The 22,342-nt window shown below is 36.6% G+C and overlaps 2 long non-coding RNA genes across 7 annotated transcripts in view; both read right to left on the bottom strand.

Moving 5' to 3' along the window:
- Positions 1 to 22,342, bottom strand: part of LOC134292315 (uncharacterized) — a 153,016-nt gene that overhangs the window by 100,731 nt on the left and 29,943 nt on the right. For 2 of the 4 annotated variants that reach the window (XR_010000187.1, XR_010000186.1), the window contains exon 2: positions 16,416 to 16,612. This is a non-coding gene — a long non-coding RNA (uncharacterized LOC134292315). Of the gene's footprint in view, positions 1 to 16,415; positions 16,613 to 18,217; positions 18,243 to 19,150; positions 19,303 to 22,342 lie in introns of those variants that run through there. The other 2 variants (XR_010000183.1, XR_010000188.1) reach the window with 2 other exon arrangements.
- Positions 18 to 8,557, bottom strand: LOC134293189 (uncharacterized). 3 transcript variants are annotated; one of them, XR_010000191.1, is made up of 4 exons: positions 8,357 to 8,557; positions 7,038 to 7,224; positions 2,350 to 2,536; positions 18 to 1,278 (listed from the first exon to the last, which is right to left on the bottom strand). It is a non-coding gene; the product is annotated as an uncharacterized LOC134293189 (long non-coding RNA). The 3 variants fall into 3 exon arrangements; XR_010000192.1 differs by lacking the exon at positions 7,038 to 7,224 and having other exon boundaries at positions 8,357 to 8,543; XR_010000190.1 differs by lacking the exons at positions 7,038 to 7,224; positions 8,357 to 8,557 and adding an exon at positions 3,667 to 3,854.

Genomic DNA, 22,342 nt, shown 5'->3' with positions numbered 1-22,342 from the left:
AACCAGGGATCTCCCCACGGTTGGCCTTAAGGGTTAAAAGAACCAGGGATCTCCCCACGGTTGGCCTTAAGGGTTAAAAGAACCAGGGATCTCCCCACGGTTGGCCTTAAGGGTTAAAAGAACCAGGGATCTCCACATCGCCTGGCGTTACCTTAAAGAATAGGAGATCTCTATAGGCCAGGCCACCTTAGTTTAACAACAAGAGATCTCTATAGGCCAGGCCACCTTAGTTTAACAACAAGAGATCTCTATAGGCCAGGCCACCTTAGTTTAACAACAAGAGATCTCTATAGGCCAGGCCACCTTAGTTTAACAAAAGGGGATCTCTATAGGCCAAGCCGCCTTAGTTTCTGGATAGGAGATCTCTATAGGCCTTACTTTAAGAATAGAGGATCCCCTTTAACCAGGTCCCCTGGGTGGGTGGCCTTACATAAATAAAAGGGGGTCCCTACATGCCTATGTTTGCAGTCCAAAACCAGGTTGGCCATGTTCTGGCGGCCACGGCTGGCCTCCCCTTGTGTGTGGCGCCGAAGCTCCGCCCGGGGAGGGAGGGGGCGTCCGTTGGCCCTGGGCGGACGAGATACAGGCGGCAGGGGTCATGGGTTGGGGGAGAGCGGGGGGCCCAGCCCTGGCACCGTGGGGGGCACACTGAGGGCCCCAGGGGCTGCTCTCAGGACACCTTGCGGGCATTTTGAATGTCCTTCTAGGGGAGCCCTTCTATGGGGGGCCAGGAGGCCCCCTTCCCTCCCAGCTTGGTTCTTGCCAGCAGGCAAAACACAGTCCTATTTAAAAGGCCAGCCTGCCCTAGTTAGAATGGTGTTAGTAGGGTTAGTAGGTGAGTTAAGGTATTAATATTTTTATTGCTAGCCACTGTCTAAGTTTAAGGGAGCTTTTAAAATGCCCGTAAGGTGTGCTGCTCCCCGCGGTGCCAGGGCCGGGCCCCCCGCTGCCCCCCAAGCTGTGGCCCCTACGGCTTGTATAGGAAAACCCCCATCATCTGCCTAGAACAAAGGGAGGACCCGTCCGTTCCCGAGTGGGAACCTTCGATGCCACACACGAGGGGAACCGTGTTCTTCATGCAAAAGCCTAGCACACAGGTAGCCTGTTTTTTATTGCAAAGATAGACATGAAATGCCTAGCCTGACACCCATTACCCTGACAATGACCTTTTTTGGGGGGCGGGCGGTGTCCTTGCGAGAGTGTCTTCAAGCATCTTCTGTCTTCTGTCTCTTCGACCTTTTGTTTCTTCCCTTTCTTCCCTTTGACTTGAATTCAGCGCTGGGAGAAGAGTGAGTGGGAAGAAAGCTTTCAGAAAAAAAAAACAGGCATTGTCTTCTTTCTATTTTGCAAGGCCAGGAAGACAGTTCCCATCTTGTCTCCCGTAACATGCTATGCTAATAATATAATATGTATTGTGTATATATAGTATATTGTATATAATATACAATATAATAGACAATGATATATCATAATATAATATATTGAATATAAATATAATATTGAGAATATTATAATGTAATACAATATAATTCAAATACTAATGAAATATAATATTAATTATTTTATATATTACATGTAATATTTCTAATAATATTACAGTATGATGGTATAGTACAATATAGTAATATATAATGCTATTATTGTGTATGCTAATATAATACTTTGTATGTACATATATAATTATATATAATATATATAATATATAATCAATATCATTGTTTTATTATTAAATTGTATTACATTACAATATTACTATCAATATTATATGTATATTCATTAGATTATAATATATTATATTGTCCATTATATACAAAATTATTTTTATATATATATATATATATATATATATATATATATATATATATATAATTTTCAGCATAGCATGTTATGGGTCTTAAGGCTGGAAATAAATCAGATTGGTAAAAAAAATGCAATTATTATTCTACTCATTTCCTCTGGAAAGCTGTGTGAATTTTCAAAAATGTTGCCATGTGTTGTCAAAGGCTTTCATGGCCGGAATCACTGGGTTGTTGTGAGTTTCTGGGCTGCCACCTCAAAAAGCAGGGCCAGCTAACACCTCCAAACACAGGATTCCCCCAGGCAGGAAGCAGCCAGGCCTTGAAACTGCAGGCCATTCAATGCTAATCAAGGTGGCCAATAGCAGCATTCACATTGGCCTCCAACAGACAAGAGTTCTTTCTCCCACCCTGGACATTTGGCAGATATATAAAAACTTCACCAGCAATCTATGGTTTCCTGCCATAGATGTGGGCGAAACGTCAGGAGAGAATGCTTCTGGAAACCAATTATTATTTCAGATTATAATAAATAAAATGCAACAATATTCACCTGGTCCCTTCAGAAAAAGCTGTGCTAATTTTCAAAAGTTTTGCCTTTGTTTCTCCCTTCCGTTTCACAAGGCTTGGCCATTTCTGAGGTAAAGTCTGAGATGACCATCTCTTAATAAATAAAATTGGCATTTTCTTCTTTCTATTTCACAAGGCTTTTCTGAGGTAAAGGTTCGATAAAGAAATTTCTGAAATAATAAGGAAACATACATGAATAAAGTGAAAAGAAGTTCTCCAGATGACAGAAAAAACATATTCTGAGGTAAAACTTATGGCTCAGAGTAAAGCCACCTGGCTCTTTATGGCCCTTTGTGGGTCTTAAGGCGGGAAATAAATCAAATGGTGTAAATTTCCAAAAATGTTGTTCTTTGTCTTTCTCTGGACAAAAGTTTTGTCATTTTTGAGGTGATAGAATAATAAACTATTCATCAATAAAGCAGGTATTACAGTAGAGTCCCGCTTATCCAACGTAAACGGGCCGACAGAACGTTGGATAAGCGAATATGTTGGATAATAAGGAGAGATTAAGGAAAAGCCTATTCAACATTAAATTAGTTTATGATTTTACAAATTAAGCACCAAAACATTATGTTATACAACAAATTTGACAGAAAGTCGTTCAATATGCAGTAATACTATGTAGTAATTACTGTATTTACGAATTTAGCACCTAAATATCAGGATTTATTGAAAACATGGACTACAAAAATGCGTTGGATAATCCAGAACGTTGGATAAGCGAGTGTTGGATAAGTGAGACTCTACTGTATTTGTGAATATTTTTTCTGAGTATTTTGCTTATTTTTGGCAAATGTTTCCACAAATATTTGTATGATTTTTTGGGTGAATATTTTATTTCAATGTTTGTGAATGTTTCCATGATTGTTTTTTTTCTGAATACGTTTGTGAATATTTTTATGAATATTTTTCCCCAAATACTTTGCTTATTTTGGGCAAATGTTTCTGCAAATATTTTTTATGATTATGTTTGTCAATACTTTAATGATTTTGTAAATATTTCAGTGAACATTGTTTCCAACTGTATCTTCTCTCTTCCTAGAGAAAGGCTTTGTGACGAGGTGATTTCTGAGGCAAAACCTCATGGAAGTCTTAATCAACGAAATAGTTTCCTTCTTTCTGTTTCACAAAGCCTTTATCCACCTTTATCTGGAGAAAGACCTGGTGCTATTTGAGGCCGTTTTTGAAAATTTAAGACCAGAGTAATATAATAAAGCAGGCCTTTCCTCCTCTTTGTATTTCACTTTTGAGGGGATTCCTGAGGGAATGAAAGAACCCCCAAAACAACAAGGAAACCAACCTAAAACCGAGTGGGAGAGAGAGGGTCCTCTGGACGGGAAGAAAAGCCTTTCCTGAGGTAAAAGTGACTCCCCAAAGGAAAGGCGTCTCTCTCCTCTTTCAACTCTTCAACTGGGCGCCAAACGAGGCCCCGTTTCCTGAGGTAAATTCACGGCTGAGGCGCCAAGAAGAAGCCCCGCCTCCACCACGGCCGCCTTTTCGGCCATGGTCCCACCCCTCCTCCCTCTGCCGCCGCCCGATTGGACGATTCTCCCGCACGTCACAGGCTCAGAGAGGGCTTCGCCCATTTGGGCGGGAAAGCAGGGAGCGGCTCGACGCATGCGCACTCCGTTGTCATCTAAACTAGATACAGTAGTCTCACTTATCCAACGTTCTGGATTATCCAACACATTTTTATAGTCAACGTTTTCAATATATCGTGATATTTTGGTGCTAAATTCATAAAGTAATGACAACATAACATTACTGCGTATTGAACTGCTTTTTCTGTCAAATTTGTTGTAAAACGTGATGTTTTGGGGCTTAATTTGTAAAATCATAACCTATTTTGCTGTTTAATAGGCTTTTCCTTAATCCCTCCTCATTATCCAACATATTCGCTTATCCAACGTTCTGCCAGCCCGTTTATGTTGGATAAGTGAGACTCTACTGTACTTTTTCTGTCAAATTTGTTGTAAAACGTGATGTTTTGGGGCTTAATTTGTAAAATCATAACCTATTTTGATGTTTAATAGGCTTTTCCTTAATCTCTCCTCATTATCCAACATATTCGCTTATCCAACGTTCTGTCGGCCCGTTTGTGTTGGATAAGTGAGACTCTACTGTACTTTTTCTGTCAAATTTGTTGTAAAACATGATGCTTTGGGGCTTAATTTGTAAAATCATAACCTATTTTGATGTTTAATAGGCTTTTCCTTAATCCCTCCTCATTATCCAACATATTCGCTTATCCAACGTTCCGTCGGCCCGTTTGTGTTGGATAAGTGAGACTCTACTGTACTTTTTCTGTCAAATTTGTTGTAAAACGTGATGTTTTGGGGCTTAATTTGTAAAATCATAACCTATTTTGATGTTTAATAGGTTTTTTCTTAATCTCTCCTCATTATCCAACATATTCGCTTATCCAACGTTCCGTCGGCCCGTTTGTGTTGGATAAGTGAGACTCTACTGTACTTTTTCTGTCAAATTTGTTGTAAAACATGATGTTTTGGGGCTTCATTTGTAAAATCATAACCTATTTTGATGTTTAATAGGCTTTTCCTTAATCCCTCCTCATTATCCAACATATTCGCTTATCCAACGTTCTGCCGGCCTGTTTGTGTTGGATAAGTGAGACTCTACTGTACTTTTTCTGTCAAATTTGTTGTAAAACGTGATGTTTTGGGGCTTAATTTGTAAAATCATAACCTATTTTGATGTTTAATAGGCTTTTCCTTAATCCCTCCTCATTATCCAACATATTCGCTTATCCAACGTTCTGCCAGCCCGTTTATGTTGGATAAGTGAGACTCTACTGTACTTTTTCTGTCAAATTTGTTGTAAAACATGATGCTTTGGGGCTTAATTTGTAAAATCATAACCTATTTTGATGTTTAATAGGTTTTTTCTTAATCTCTCCTCATTATCCAACATATTCGCTTATCCAACGTTCCGTCGGCCCGTTTGTGTTGGATAAGTGAGACTCTACTGTACTTTTTCTGTCAAATTTGTTGTAAAACATGATGTTTTGGGGCTTCATTTGTAAAATCATAACCTATTTTGATGTTTAATAGGCTTTTCCTTAATCCCTCCTCATTATCCAACATATTCGCTTATCCAACGTTCTGCCGGCCTGTTTGTGTTGGATAAGTGAGACTCTACTGTACTTTTTCTGTCAAATTTGTTGTAAAACGTGATGTTTTGGGGCTTAATTTGTAAAATCATAACCTATTTTGATGTTTAATAGGCTTTTCCTTAATCCCTCCTCATTATCCAACATATTCGCTTATCCAACGTTCTGTCGGCCCGTTTGTGTTGGATAAGTGAGACTCTACTGTACTTTTTCTGTCAAATTTGTTGTAAAACATGATGTTTTGGTGCTTAATTTGTAAAATCATAACCTATTTTGATGTTTAATAGGCTTTTCCTTAATCCCTCCTTATTATCCAACATATTCGCTTATCCAACGTTCTGCCAGCCGGTTTATGTTGGATAAGTGAGACTCTACTGTACTTTTTCTGTCAAATTTGTTGTAAAACGTGATGTTTTGGGGCTTAATTTGTAAAATCATAACCTATTTTGATGTTTAATAGGCTTTTCCTTAATCCCTCCTCATTATCCAACATATTCGCTTATCCAACGTTCTGCCGGCCCGTTTATGTTGGATAAGTGAGACTCTACTGTACTTTTTCTGTCAAATTTGTTGTAAAACGTGATGTTTTGGGGCTTAATTTGTAAAATCATAACCTATTTTGATGTTTAATAGGCTTTTCCTTAATCCCTCCTCATTATCCAACATATTCGCTTATCCAACGTTCTGCCGGCCTGTTTGTGTTGGATAAGTGAGACTCTACTGTACTTTTTCTGTCAAATTTGTTGTAAAACGTGATGTTTTGGGGCTTAATTTGTAAAATCATAACCTATTTTGATGTTTAATAGGTTTTTTCTTAATCTCTCCTCATTATCCAACATATTCGCTTATCCAACGTTCCGTCGGCCCGTTTGTGTTGGATAAGTGAGACTCTACTGTACTTTTTCTGTCAAATTTGTTGTAAAACATGATGTTTTGGGGCTTCATTTGTAAAATCATAACCTATTTTGATGTTTAATAGGCTTTTCCTTAATCCCTCCTCATTATCCAACATATTCGCTTATCCAACGTTCTGCCGGCCTGTTTGTGTTGGATAAGTGAGACTCTACTGTACTTTTTCTGTCAAATTTGTTGTAAAACGTGATGTTTTGGGGCTTCATTTGTAAAATCATAACCTATTTTGATGTTTAATAGGCTTTTCCTTAATCCCTCCTCATTATCCAACATATTCGCTTATCCAACGTTCTGCCGGCCTGTTTGTGTTGGATAAGTGAGACTCTACTGTACTTTTTCTGTCAAATTTGTTGTAAAACGTGATGTTTTGGGGCTTAATTTGTAAAATCATAACCTATTTTGATGTTTAATAGGCTTTTCCTTAATCCCTCCTTATTATCCAACATATTCGCTTATCCAACGTTCTGCCGGCCCGTTTACGTTGGATAAGTGAGACTCTACTGTATATAAAAACTTCACCAGCAATCTATGGTTTCCTGCCATAGATGTGGGCGAAACGTCAGGAGAGAATGCTTCTGGAAACCAATTATTATTTCAGATTATAATAAATAAAATGCAACAATATTCACCTGGTCCCTTCAGAAAAAGCTGTGCTAATTTTCAAAAGTTTTGCCTTTGTTTCTCCCTTCCGTTTCACAAGGCTTGGCCATTTCTGAGGTAAAGTCTGAGGTGACAATCTCTTAATAAATAAAATTGGCATTTTCTTCTTTCTATTTCACAAGGCTTTTCTGAGGTAAAGGTTTGATAAAGAAATTTCTGAAATAATAAGGAAACATACATGAATAAAGTGAAAAGAAGTTCTCCAGATGACAGAAAAAACATATTCTGAGGTAAAACTTATGGCTCAGAGTAAAGCCACCTGGCTCTTTATGGCCCTTTGTGGGTCTTAAGGCTGGAAATAAATCAAATGGTGTAAATTTCCAAAAATGTTGTTCTTTGTCTTTCTCTGGACAAAAGTTTTGTCATTTTTGAGGTGATAGAATAATAAACTATTCATCAATAAAGCAGGCATTACAGTAGAGTCCCGCTTATCCAACGTAAACGGGCCGACAGAACGTTGGATAAGCGAATATGTTGGATAATAAGGAGAGATTAAGGAAAAGCCTATTCAACATTAAATTAGTTTATGATTTTACAAATTAAGCACCAAAACATTATGTTATACAACAAATTTGACAGAAAAAGTCGTTCAATATGCAGTAATACTATGTAGTAATTACTGTATTTACGAATTTAGCACCTAAATATCAGGATTTATTGAAAACATGGACTACAAAAATGCGTTGGATAATCCAGAACGTTGGATAAGCGAGTGTTGGATAAGTGAGACTCTACTGTATTTGTGAATATTTTTTCTGAGTATTTTGCTTATTTTTGGCAAATGTTTCCACAAATATTTGTATGATTTTTTGGGTGAATATTTTATTTCAATGTTTGTGAATGTTTCCATGATTGTTTTTTTTCTGAATACGTTTGTGAATATTTTTATGAATATTTTTCCCCAAATACTTTGCTTATTTTGGGCAAATGTTTCTGCAAATATTTTTTATGATTATGTTTGTCAATACTTTAATGATTTTGTAAATATTTCAGTGAACATTGTTTCCAACTGTATCTTCTCTCTTCCTAGAGAAAGGCTTTGTGACGAGGTGATTTCTGAGGCAAAACCTCATGGAAGTCTTAATCAACGAAATAGTTTCCTTCTTTCTGTTTCACAAAGCCTTTATCCACCTTTATCTGGAGAAAGACCTGGTGCTATTTGAGGCCGTTTTTGAAAATTTAAGACCAGAGTAATATAATAAAGCAGGCCTTTCCTCCTCTTTGTATTTCACTTTTGAGGGGATTCCTGAGGGAATGAAAGAACCCCCAAAACAACAAGGAAACCAACCTAAAATCGAGTGGGAGAGAGAGGGTCCTCTGGACGGGAAGAAAAGCCTTTCCTGAGGTAAAAGTGACTCCCCAAAGGAAAGGCGTCTCTCTCCTCTTTCAACTCTTCAACTGGGCGCCAAACGAGGCCCCGTTTCCTGAGGTAAATTCACGGCTGAGGCGCCAAGAAGAAGCCCCGCCTCCACCACGGCCGCCTTTTCGGCCATGGTCCCACCCCTCCTCCCTCTGCCGCCGCCCGATTGGACGATTCTCCCGCACGTCACAGGCGGGAAAGCAGGGAGCGGCTCGACGCATGCGCACTCCGTTGTCATCTAAAATAGATACAGTAGTCTCACTTATCCAACGTTCAGGATTATCCAACACATTTTTATAGTCAACGTTTTCAATATATCGTGATATTTTGGTGCTAAATTCATAAAGTAATGACAACATAACATTACTGCGTATTGAACTGCTTTTTCTGTCAAATCAAATTGGTTTCCCAGAAGCATTCTCTCCTGACGTTTCGCCCACATCTCTTATGCAACTTATGATTTAGCACTGGTATGTGACATAATACTAATGATATAACATACTAGGGGTGTATTATAGACATTGTGGTATATGATTAATATAGTACAATCTAAGAAAAAACAATTGGTTTCCCAGAAGCATTCTCTCCTGACGTTTCGCCCACATCTCTTATGCAACTTATGATTTAGCACTGGTATGTGACATAATACTAATAATATAACATACTAGTGGTGCATTATATATATTGTGGTATATGATTAATATAGTACAATGTAAGAAATAATAATTGGTTTCCCAGAAGCATTCTCTCCTGACGTTTCGCCCACATCTCTTATGCAACTTATGATTTAGCACTGGTATGTGACATAATACTAATAATATAACATACTAGTGGTGTATTATAGATATTGTGGTATATTATTAATATAGTACAATCTAAGAAATCATAATTGGTTTCCCAGAAGCATTCTCTCCTGACGTTTCGCCTACATCTCTTATGCAACTTATGATTTAGCACTAAAATGTGACATAATACTAATAATATAATATACTCGTGGTGTATTATAGACATTGTGGTATATGATTAATATAGTACAATCTAAGAAAAAATAATTGGTTTCCCAGAAGCATTCTCTCCTGACATTTCGCCCACATCTCTTATGCAACTTTTGATTTAGCACTAAAATGTGACATAATACTAATAATATAATATACTCGTGGTGTATTATAGACATTGTGGTATATGATTAATATAGTACAATCTAAGAAATAATAATTGGTTTCCCAGAAGCATTCTCTCCTGACGTTTCGCCCACATCTCTTATGCAACTTATGATTTAGCACTGGTATGTGACATAATACTAATGATATAACATACTAGGGGTGTATTATAGACATTGTGGTATATGATTAATATAGTACAATCTAAGAAAAAACAATTGGTTTCCCAGAAGCATTCTCTCCTGACATTTCGCCCACATCTCTTATGCAACTTTTGATTTAGCACTAAAATGTGACATAATACTAATAATATAACATACTAGTGGTGCATTATAGATATTGTGGTATATTATTAATATAGTACAATCTAAGAAATCATAATTGGTTTCCCAGAAGCATTCTCTCCTGACGTTTCGCCCACATCTCTTATGCAACTTATGATTTAGCACTAAAATGTGACATAATACTAATAATATAATATACTCGTGGTGTATTATAGACATTGTGGTATATGATTAATATAGTACAATCTAAGAAAAAATAATTGGTTTCCCAGAAGCATTCTCTCCTGACGTTTCGCCCACATCTCTTATGCAACTTATGATTTAGCACTGGTATGTGACATAATACTAATGATATAACATACTAGGGGTGTATTATAGACATTGTGGTATATGATTAATATAGTACAATCTAAGAAATAATAATTGGTTTCCCAGAAGCATTCTCTCCTGACGTTTCGCCCACATCTCTTATGCAACTTATGATTTAGCACTGGTATGTGACATAATACTAATGATATAACATACTAGGGGTGTATTATAGACATTGTGGTATATGATTAATATAGTACAATCTAAGAAATAATAATTGGTTTCCCAGAAGCATTCTCTCCTGACATTTCGCCCACATCTCTTATGCAACTTATGATTTAGCACTAATATGTTACATAATACTAATAATATAACATACTAGGGGTGTATTATAGACATTGTGGTATATTATTAATATAGTACAATCTAAGAAAAAATAATTGGTTTCCCAGAAGCATTCTCTCCTGACGTTTCGCCCACATCTCTTATGCAACTTATGATTTAGCACTAAAATGTGACATAATACTAATAATATAACATACTAGGGGTGTATTATAGACATTGTGGTATATGATTAATATAGTACAATGTAAGAAATAATAATTGGTTTCCCAGAAGCATTCTCTCCTGACGTTTCGACCACATCTCTTATGCAACTTATGATTTAGCACTAAAATGTGACATAATACTAATAATATAATATACTCGTGGTGTATTATAGACATTGTGGTATATGATTAATATAGTACAATCTAAGAAATAATAATTGGTTTCCCAGAAGCATTCTCTCCTGACGTTTCGCCCACATCTCTTATGCAACTTTTGATTTAGCACTAAAATGTGACATAATACTAATAATATAACATACTAGGGGTGTATTATAGATATTGTGGTATATTATTAATATAGTACAATCTAAGAAATCATAATTGGTTTCCCAGAAGCATTCTCTCCTGACGTTTCGCCCACATCTCTTATGCAACTTATGATTTAGCACTAAAATGTGACATAATACTAATAATATAATATACTCGTGGTGTATTATAGACATTGTGGTATATGATTAATATAGTACAATCTAAGAAAAAATAATTGGTTTCCCAGAAGCATTCTCTCCTGACGTTTCGCCCACATCTCTTATGCAACTTTTGATTTAGCACTAAAATGTGACATAATACTAATAATATAACATACTAGGGGTGTATTATAGACATTGTGGTATATGATTAATATAGTACAATCTAAGAAATAATAATTGGTTTCCCAGAAGCATTCTCTCCTGACGTTTCGCCCACATCTCTTATGCAACTTTTGATTTAGCACTAAAATGTGACATAATACTAATAATATAACATACTAGGGGTGTATTATAGACATTGTGGTATATGATTAATATAGTACAATCTAAGAAATAATAATTGGTTTCCCAGAAGCATTCTCTCCTGACGTTTCGCCCACATCTCTTATGCAACTTATGATTTAGCACTAAAATGTGACATAATACTAATAATATAATATACTCGTGGTGTATTATAGACATTGTGGTATATGATTAATATAGTACAATCTAAGAAAAAATAATTGGTTTCCCAGAAGCATTCTCTCCTGACGTTTCGCCCACATCTCTTATGCAACTTATGATTTAGCACTAAAATGTGACATAATACTAATAATATAATATACTCGTGGTGTATTATAGACATTGTGGTATATGATTAATATAGTACAATCTAAGAAAAAACAATTGGTTTCCCAGAAGCATTCTCTCCTGACGTTTCGCCCACATCTCTTATGCAACTTATGATTTAGCACTGGTATGTGACATAATACTAATAATATAACATACTAGTGGTGTATTATAGATATTGTGGTATATTATTAATATAGTACAATCTAAGAAATCATAATTGGTTTCCCAGAAGCATTCTCTCCTGACGTTTCGCCCACATCTCTTATGCAACTTATGATTTAGCACTAAAATGTGACATAATACTAATAATATAATATACTCGTGGTGTATTATAGACATTGTGGTATATGATTAATATAGTACAGTCTAAGAAAAAATAATTGGTTTCCCAGAAGCATTCTCTCCTGACGTTTCGCCCACATCTCTTATGCAACTTTTGATTTAGCACTAAAATGTGACATAATACTAATAATATAACATACTAGGGGTGTATTATAGACATTGTGGTATATGATTAATATAGTACAATCTAAGAAATAATAATTGGTTTCCCAGAAGCATTCTCTCCTGACGTTTCGCCCACATCTCTTATGCAACTTATGATTTAGCACTAAAATGTGACATAATACTAATAATATAACATACTAGGGGTGTATTATAGACATTGTGGTATATGATTAATATAGTACAATCTAAGTAATAATAATTGGTTTCCAGAAGCATTCTCTCCTGACGTTTCACCCACAATGTAATTTTATTGGTATCTATTTTTATTTCTGAAATTTCCCACCCTCGGCTTATACTGGAGTCAATGATTTCCCAGGGTTTTTTTGTGGTAAAATTAGATGCCTCGGTTTATATTCGGGTCGGCTTATATCCGGGTATATAGGGTATTTGAAGAATATTCCATGGAGAGGCCTTCGTCCTCATCCTCCTCCTCCTCATCCTCCTCCTCCGTCTCCATTGACGGCAATGCGGGGAATTTTCCAGTCCGCCTGCAATGCGCGCCTTTCACCACTGGATGGAGACAAACACACACAGCGGCTTCTTCCCATTCATTTTCTCTCCGCCTGCAATGCGCGCCTTTCACCACTGGATGGAGACAAACACACACAGCGGCTTATTCCCTATTCACTTTCTCTCCGCCCGCAATGCGCGCCTTTCACCACTGGATGGAGACAAACACACACAGCGGATTCCTGGCCATTGAATAGCCTTGCAGCATCAAAGCCTGGCTGCTTCATACCTAGGGGACTCCATTGTCGGCCAACTTGAATCCCATTGAATAGCCTTGCAGCATCAAAGCCTGGCTGCTTCATACCTAGGGGACTCCATTGTCGGCCAACTTGAATCCCATTGAATAGCCTTGCAGCATCAAAGCCTGGCTGCTTCATACCTAGGGGACTCCATTGTCGGCCAACTTGAATCCCATTGAATAGCCTTGCAGCATCAAAGCCTGGCTGCTTCATACCTAGGGGACTCCATTGTCGGCCAACTTAAATCCCATTGAATAGCCTTGCAGCATCAAAGCCTGGCTGCTTCATACCTAGGGGACTCCATTGTCGGCCAACTTGAATCCCATTGAATAGCCTTGCAGCATCAAAGCCTGGCTGCTTCATACCTAGGGGACTCCATTGTCGGCCAACTTGAATCCCATTGAATAGCCTTGCAGCATCAAAGCCTGGCTGCTTCATACCTAGAGGACTCCATTGTCGGCCAACTTCAATCCCATTGAATAGCCTTGCAGCATCAAAGCCTGGCTGCTTCATACCTAGAGGACTCCATTGTCGGCCAACTTCAATCCCATTGAATAGCCTTGCAGCATCAAAGCCTGGCTGCTTCCTACCTACGGGGAATCCTCTTTATGCCACGAAGGAAACCCCACTAAGGACTACGCCACAGCAACGCGTGGCCGGGTACAGCGAGTTATATTATACGACTATATTGCAATATTATTAGTAATATTTCATATAATAAAAATATACAATTATAGTGAATTATATGTACATCCTCTGGAGGAGAGAGGGCGGTCTAGAAATAAAGTTTTGTTGTTATTATGTTATTCTTATTGGAAAACTAAGCAAGGGGGGGTTATATCTCCTAGGCTCCAATGGCATTGAGCTGTTGTAGGGTTTGTATAGGATGGTGGGAGTTGTAGTTTGACAAGGCACCGGCACTCCTGGGCAGAAGACGGGAAAGACCTTGCAAAACCCTAACTCCCAGGATATTATTATTAGTAGTATTACTATTGTCATGTAATTATATTTCCCAAATGGCTCAATGATAGATCAATGGGATTCCTTATGTCTTTTCTCTTTGTCGCCCTCCTGTGGACAGAAGAATATTGCACTTGCCTTGGGATTCTGAGTCTTCGCTCTCTGCTGCCATCCAATGGTCAGAGGCGGAAGTGCAGCCTCGAGCGTTGAAGGCGCCTTTGTGCTGCACTTCCCGACCTGACCATTGGATGGCAGCAGAGAGCAAAGAATCAGAGTTTCAAGGCAAGTGCAATATTCTTCTGTCCACAGGAGGGCGACAGACAGAAAAGCCATTAGGACTTAATGTAATATTAATTGATATTTCTTTGATCCAGTATTAATCTTAAATAATACTAATACTACTAATAATAATCTTGGGAGTGAGAGGTTTGCAAGGCCTTTCACCCCCTCCACCCAAGAGTGCTGGTGCCTTGCCAAACTGCAACTCCCACCATCCCATGCAACCTCTGCAACTTTGCAACCGCACAATACTATGGCCATGTTCCCGAAGCATTCTCTCCTGACATTTCGCCCACATTTATGGCAGGCATCCTCAGAGCTTGTGTGGTATTTTGGAAAACTAAGCAAGGGAGGTTTATCTATCTGTGGAATCACGTCCAGGGCGAGAGAAAGAACTCTTGTCTTGGAGGCAAGTGTGAATGTTGCCATTGGCCGCCTTGATTAGCATTGAATGGCCTTGCAGCCTCAAAGACTGGCTGCATTCCTGCCTGGGGGAATCCTTTGTTGTGAACGCGTTAGCTGGCCCTGATTGTTTCCTGTCTGGAATTCCTGTGGACTCGCAGGCCTGGGATAGTGAGCATTTATCGCACTTTAACTCTCCTTTTTATAAAGAAACAGCTCTCTCTTTTACACCAAGGTGGCCTTTGTGATCATTCGGAAGACCGTTTCCAGACTCAGGGCAAAATGCAACGGTTCTTCTCCCATCCTCTGTTCGTTCCCAGAGATTTTACTTAGTTTCAGGCGAATGGCGCAACAAGCCAAATGTCTGCATTTCCCTCCCCAATAAAAACACCCAAAACCTGGCCGTCGTGAAATAATAAACTTTATTGATTTCATGATGGGAGCCACCGTTTTGTATAGAAACAGAATCAAAACAAGCTCAGCGAGTTGTAACTCAGCCGTAAGGACAGAGAAGTGAGAATTCAGGCGGCTCCTACGTGTGTTTTCCCTTTCTGGGTTTAAGAAATGGTGCCTGGGAAGGAAGGAAGAGGTTTCTCAAGGAAATTGCATACATTTGCAACCAAAGTTGGTGTAAAGAAGTGTGTGTTTTTATTTTGATTTATGGATGACATGTTTATTTGATTTTGTTTAAACAGCCAGGTTTGGTTAAGTTTATTTTTTTATTTTATTTTTTGTATCATTTTTATTGAGAAGTTTCTTTTAAAACATCAAACATAAAACATAAGACAACATACGGCAGGGGAACAGGGAAGGGAGGGCAGGGGCAGGGCAAGTGTGTCTGGATTAGGGATTGTGAGAGGGGATAGACACTAGCAATGGGGGGGGGGATTGACTTCCGATCTTTGTCACTAATCATTTATGTTCCAATTAGATAGTTCTTATCATCTTTTCTTAAGGTAATAATAATAATAATAATAATAATAATAATAATAATAATAATAATAATAATAATTTTAGTTTTATACCCCGCCCCATCTCCCCGAAGGGACTCAGGGCGGCTTACATGGGGCCAAGCCCAGATATCAGACAATATAAAAACATATCAATAAAACAAGTCAATCAACAATAAAACAAATCATAAAACAAATGAGGTCACATACAATAAATATACTGATAAAATCCCGGGTTGGCTCCAAAAAGTAATATCTCCTACCCAGAAAAGAAGAAACCAACAGAGAAGATGTGCTTGGGAGGGGGGGGGATAATTATACCATTGTATTACATTTTAAAAAGAACAAAAAATGTAATGCCTGCAAGACATTTGTGGAGGGGGAAAAATAACTAGACTTTCCTGCAATTTTTTTAATGAGGAAGAGCTTAAGGGTTAAACTATTACATATACCTCCCATTCTAAGATCCCCATGGATGCAAGTAAACCTTATATTTCGCGGATATTTGGGCCAGAAACATATCACAGAATTGCAGCGAAGAACATAGAGAGGCCTACAAACACTTTGGAGGGGAGAGTTTACTACAGTAAGTAAAACCATGCATATCAAATCTATAGATAAGGAGACTGTACTGCAATCAGTAAAATCTTCATTATGTTTACCTAAACTACAACTTCCCAGAAAATCTGAATACAACCTTGCTGGTTCCCTTCTCTGAAGTAACAAGGTAGTCTTCAAAGTTTGACCAGTCCGTGGCTCTTATAGCTCTTCCGTTGCTCTTTCTCATTCAGAAGGTAAGTTTGTCCATATCCTTTATTTCAGTCCATTTGGTCAGCCAGGCATCTTTCGATGGGGCTTTCTCACTTTTCCATTGTTTTGCGATTACCATCCTTGCTGCAGTAATAAAAAAATGTAAATAGTTTATCTGTATTTAAATCTACCTTATCTAATTCATCATATAACCCTAGCAGGAGGAGCTCAGGCGTCTTCGCAAAGTTTGTGTTTAGAATTTTATTACTTTCGTCTAACATCATCGTCCAAAATTTTGCCATCTTTCTACAACTCCACCACATAGGGTGGTACGAGCCCACTTGAGATTTACATTTCCAGCATTTATTATTAGTATTTTTATACATAAATCCTATCTTTTGGGGGGTTAGGTACCATCTATGCATTACTTTCAGCCAGTTTTCTTTCATGTCCATGGAGTACGTGTATTTAATTTTTTTTCCTCCAAATCGATTCCCACTCATGTAGGTAAATCGGACATATGAAATAACAGAATAATATAATAACGACGCAATATAATAATAATATAATATAATATGAAATAAGAACAAAATAATATAATAATGATGAAAAACAATAATAATAATATAAAATAATATAAGATCCAAATAATATAAGGATGCAAAATAATAGTAATATAATAATAATATAAAATAACAACATAATAATGCAAAATACTGTGTATTATAATAACACGAAATAACAGAATATAATAATGATGCAAAATAATAATTATAATACGCAATACGTAAGAACAAATATAAAAATGATGTAAAATAATAATATAATAATATAAAACAACAACATAATAATGCAAAATCATGTGTATAATAGTATGAAACAACAAAATTATATAGTACTAGCTGTGCCCGGCCACGCGTTGCTGTGGCGTTGTCTGGTGGTGTTAGTGAGAAATTGTTGTGGTAGTGGTGGTATTGAATGTCTGTTGTATGGTTGTCTTGATGTTGAGTATGCATTTGGTTGTTTGTGTCCTGGGAAAGTGGTGAGGGTAGAGGGGGTCTATGTCCCTGTGTAGTATTGTATAGTATTTATATGTTGTCCATGTGTTGGGAATGCTTGGATTGTGTCCTGCTGCATAGTAGAAAGGGTTGGGCTGGATGGCCCTTAGGGGTCTCTCCAAACTCTTGGATTCTATGCTTCTATTATTATTATTATTATTATTATTATCATCATCATCATCATTATTATGTAGAGGCTGGATGGCCATCTGTCAGGAGTGCTTGGATTGTGTCCTCCTGCATGGTAGAAGGAAGTTGATCTGGATGATCCTTAGGGGTCACTCCAAACCTTAGGATTGTATGATGATGTTATTATTATTAGTATTAGTATTGAGAGGCTGAGTGGCCATCTGTTGGGAGTGCTTGGCTTGTGTCCTGCATGGCAGAATTGGGTTGGGCTGGATGGCCTTTAGGGGTGTCTCCTAACTGTCTGATGCTATGAATCGATGTGTATTATTATTGTGCAGATATTGGATGGCCATCTGTCAGGAGTGATTGGATTGTGTCCTCCTGCATGGTAGAAGGAAGTTGAACTGGATGGCCCTCTTGTGCCTGTCCCCTGGGGTGAGTAGGTTGCTAGGAGACCAAGTGGGCAGAACTTAGCCTTGTAATTGGCAGCAATTGGATAAAAACAATTACTCCTCTCCCTCTAATTAGGACTTTATTTTTCTTTTCTTTTTGTTGTATCAACCTAGAGCCGTGGATGATGGATTGTGTTGTCACATTTCGAGGTTGGGGGGCCTGTGGTTTTGTTGTTTTGTCCGCTGCCCTGATGCCATCACTCTTTTATATATATAGATAATAATGATGTAAAATAATAATATAATATAATATGAAATATAAACAAAACGATATAAGAATGTAAAATAATAAAATATAAAATATAAAATAAAAACCAATAATATAAGGATGCAAAATAATAATAATATTATAATAATATAAAATAACATAATAATGCAAAATACTGTGAATTATAATAATATGAAATAACAGAATAATATAATAACGATACAAAATAATAATAATAATATAATAAAATATGAAATAAATATAATATAATATGAAATAAGAACAATATAATATAATATAATAATAATGCAAAATGATAATAATATAAAAACCAAATAATATAAGGATGCAAAATAATAAAAATAATATAATATAAAATAACAACATAAAAATGCAAAATGATATGTATAATAATATGAAATAATAACAACATAATAATGCAAAATACTGTGTATTATAATAATATGAAATAACAGAATAAAATAATAATGATGCCAAATAATAATATAATAAAATATGAAATAAATATAATATGAAATAAGAACAAAATAATATAATATAATAATAATGTAAAATGATAATAATATAAAAACCAAATAATATAAGGATGCAAAATAATAAAAATAAAATAATATAATATAAAATAACCACATAATGCAAAATCATGTCTATAATAATAATATGAAATAATAAAGATATAATATATTATAAACGCAATGCAACATAATATGTACGATAATAATATAATATGAAATAATAACACAATAATTTATAATATAATCTAAAGGCCTTTTCCTGCCGTTCTCCTCAGCGGCGCTTCGCTCGCCTCACTCACCCCGGCCGCCATCTTGGCTGTTCCCTTCCCCGGCCCTCACGCGCCAGGCCACGCCCCTTGCCCCGCCCCCAAGTCCCGGCAGGTCCATCACGCAACCCGTCCCTTCCGTCGCCAACCCTGACACATCCATGGACCTCATATTCAAACAACATAATCATACGTAACGATTATTAATAAGCTCGAAGACTATATATCTCTGATATTATAAAATTATTTATTTTGTATTATTGCGGCTACGATGGGAAACGCCCCCGCACTACATATCTGCCAGGACGCGCTTCGACCAATGAGGGAGCGAAGGAAGGGGAAAGGGGCGGGACCTCCCAAGCAACAACCAATGGGAGAAGAGAGCGGAGGCGGAGGGGGGAAAAGGCGGGATAGGAGGAACATAGAGGTATGAAATGAAAAGAGCGCCCCTGCAATGCGGAAATGGAACATAGAAGTATGAAAAGCAAAGAGCGCCCCGCAATGCAGAAAGTAAACATAGAGGTATGAAAAGTAAAGAGCGCCCCGCAATGCAGAAAGTGAACATAGAAGTATGATAAGTAAAGAGCGCCCCGCAATGCGGAAAAGGAACATAGAGGTATGAAAAGTAAAGAGCGCTCCCGCAATGCAGAAAGTAAACATAGAAGTATGAAAAGTAAAGAGCGCTCCTGCAATGAGGAAATGGAACATAGAGGTATGAAAAGAAGAAAAGGAACATAGCGGAGCATTTTGCCCACATCTCTTATGCAACTTTTGATTTAGCACTAATATGTGACATAATACTAATAATATAACATACTAGGGGTGTATTATAGACATTGTGGTATATTATTAATATAGTACAATCTAAGAAAAAATAATTGGTTTCCCAGAAGCATTCTCTCCTGACGTTTCGCCCACATCTCTTATGCAACTTATGATTTAGCACTAAAATGTGACATAATACTAATAATATAACATACTAGGGGTGTATTATAGACATTGTGGTATATGATTAATATAGTACAATGTAAGAAATAATAATTGGTTTCCCAGAAGCATTCTCTCCTGACGTTTCACCCACATCTCTTATGCAACTTATGATTTAGCACTAAAATGTGACATAATACTAATAATATAATATACTCGTGGTGTATTATAGACATTGTGGTATATGATTAATATAGTACAATCTAAGAAAAAATAATTGGTTTCCCAGAAGCATTCTCTCCTGACGTTTCGCCCACATCTCTTATGCAACTTATGATTTAGCACTAAAATGTGACATAATACTAATAATATAATATACTCGTGGTGTATTATAGACATTGTGGTATATGATTAATATAGTACAATCTAAGAAAAAATAATTGGTTTCCCAGAAGCATTCTCTCCTGACGTTTCGCCCACATCTCTTATGCAACTTATGATTTAGCACTAAAATGTGACATAATACTAATAATATAATATACTCGTGGTGTATTATAGACATTGTGGTATATGATTAATATAGTACAATCTAAGAAAAAATAATTGGTTTCCCAGAAGCATTCTCTCCTGACGTTTCGCCCACATCTCTTATGCAACTTATGATTTAGCACTGGTATGTGACATAATACTAATAATATAACATACTAGTGGTGTATTATAGATATTGTGGTATATTATTAATATAGTACAATGTAAGAAATAATAATTGGTTTCCCAGAAGCATTCTCTCCTGACGTTTCGCCCACATCTCTTATGCAACTTATGATTTAGCACTAAAATGTGACATAATACTAATAATATAATATACTCGTGGTGTATTATAGACATTGTGGTATATGATTAATATAGTACAATCTAAGAAAAAATAATTGGTTTCCCAGAAGCATTCTCTCCTGACGTTTCGCCCACATCTCTTATGCAACTTTTGATTTAGCACTAAAATGTGACATAATACTAATAATATAACATACTAGGGGTGTATTATAGACATTGTGGTATATGATTAATATAGTACAATCTAAGAAATAATAATTGGTTTCCAGAAGCATTCTCTCCTGACGTTTCGCCCACATCTCTTATGCAACTTTTGATTTAGCACTAAAATGTGACATAATACTAATAATATAACATACTAGGGGTGTATTATAGACATTGTGGTATATGATTAATATAGTACAATGTAAGAAATAATAATTGGTTTCCCAGAAGCATTCTCTCCTGACGTTTCACCCACATCTCTTATGCAACTTATGATTTAGCACTAAAATGTGACATAATACTAATAATATAATATACTCGTGGTGTATTATAGACATTGTGGTATATGATTAATATAGTACAATCTAAGAAAAAATAATTGGTTTCCCAGAAGCATTCTCTCCTGACGTTTCGCCCACATCTCTTATGCAACTTATGATTTAGCACTAAAATGTGACATAATACAAATAATATAATATACTCGTGGTGTATTATAGACATTGTGGTATATGATTAATATAGTACAATCTAAGAAAAAATAATTGGTTTCCCAGAAGCATTCTCTCCTGACGTTTCGCCCACATCTCTTATGCAACTTATGATTTAGCACTAAAATGTGACATAATACTAATAATATAACATACTAGGGGTGTATTATAGACATTGTGGTATATGATTAATATAGTACAATCTAAGAAAAAATAATTGGTTTCCCAGAAGCATTCTCTCCTGACATTTCGCCCACATCTCTTATGCAACTTTTGATTTAGCACTAAAATGTGACATAATACTAATGATATAACATACTAGGGGGGTATTATAGACATTGTGGTATATTATTAATATAGTACAATCTAAGAAAAAATAATTGGTTTCCCAGAAGCATTCTCTCCTGACGTTTCGCCCACATCTCTTATGCAACTTATGATTTAGCACTAAAATGTGACATAATACTAATAATATAATATACTCGTGGTGTATTATAGACATTGTGGTATATGATTAATATAGTACAATCTAAGAAAAAATAATTGGTTTCCCAGAAGCATTCTCTCCTGACGTTTCGCCCACATCTCTTATGCAACTTTTGATTTAGCACTAAAATGTGACATAATACTAATAATATAACATACTAGGGGTGTATTATAGACATTGTGGTATATGATTAATATAGTACAATCTAAGAAATAATAATTGGTTTCCCAGAAGCATTCTCTCCTGACGTTTCGCCCACATCTCTTATGCAACTTTTGATTTAGC

Source organism: Anolis carolinensis, unplaced genomic scaffold (assembly GCF_035594765.1).
Source record: "Anolis carolinensis isolate JA03-04 unplaced genomic scaffold, rAnoCar3.1.pri scaffold_7, whole genome shotgun sequence".
Taxonomy (NCBI): Eukaryota; Metazoa; Chordata; class Lepidosauria; order Squamata; family Dactyloidae; genus Anolis; species Anolis carolinensis.
Note: the sequence above shows the minus strand (reverse complement) of the source record. Positions and strands in the feature narration are given on the sequence as shown.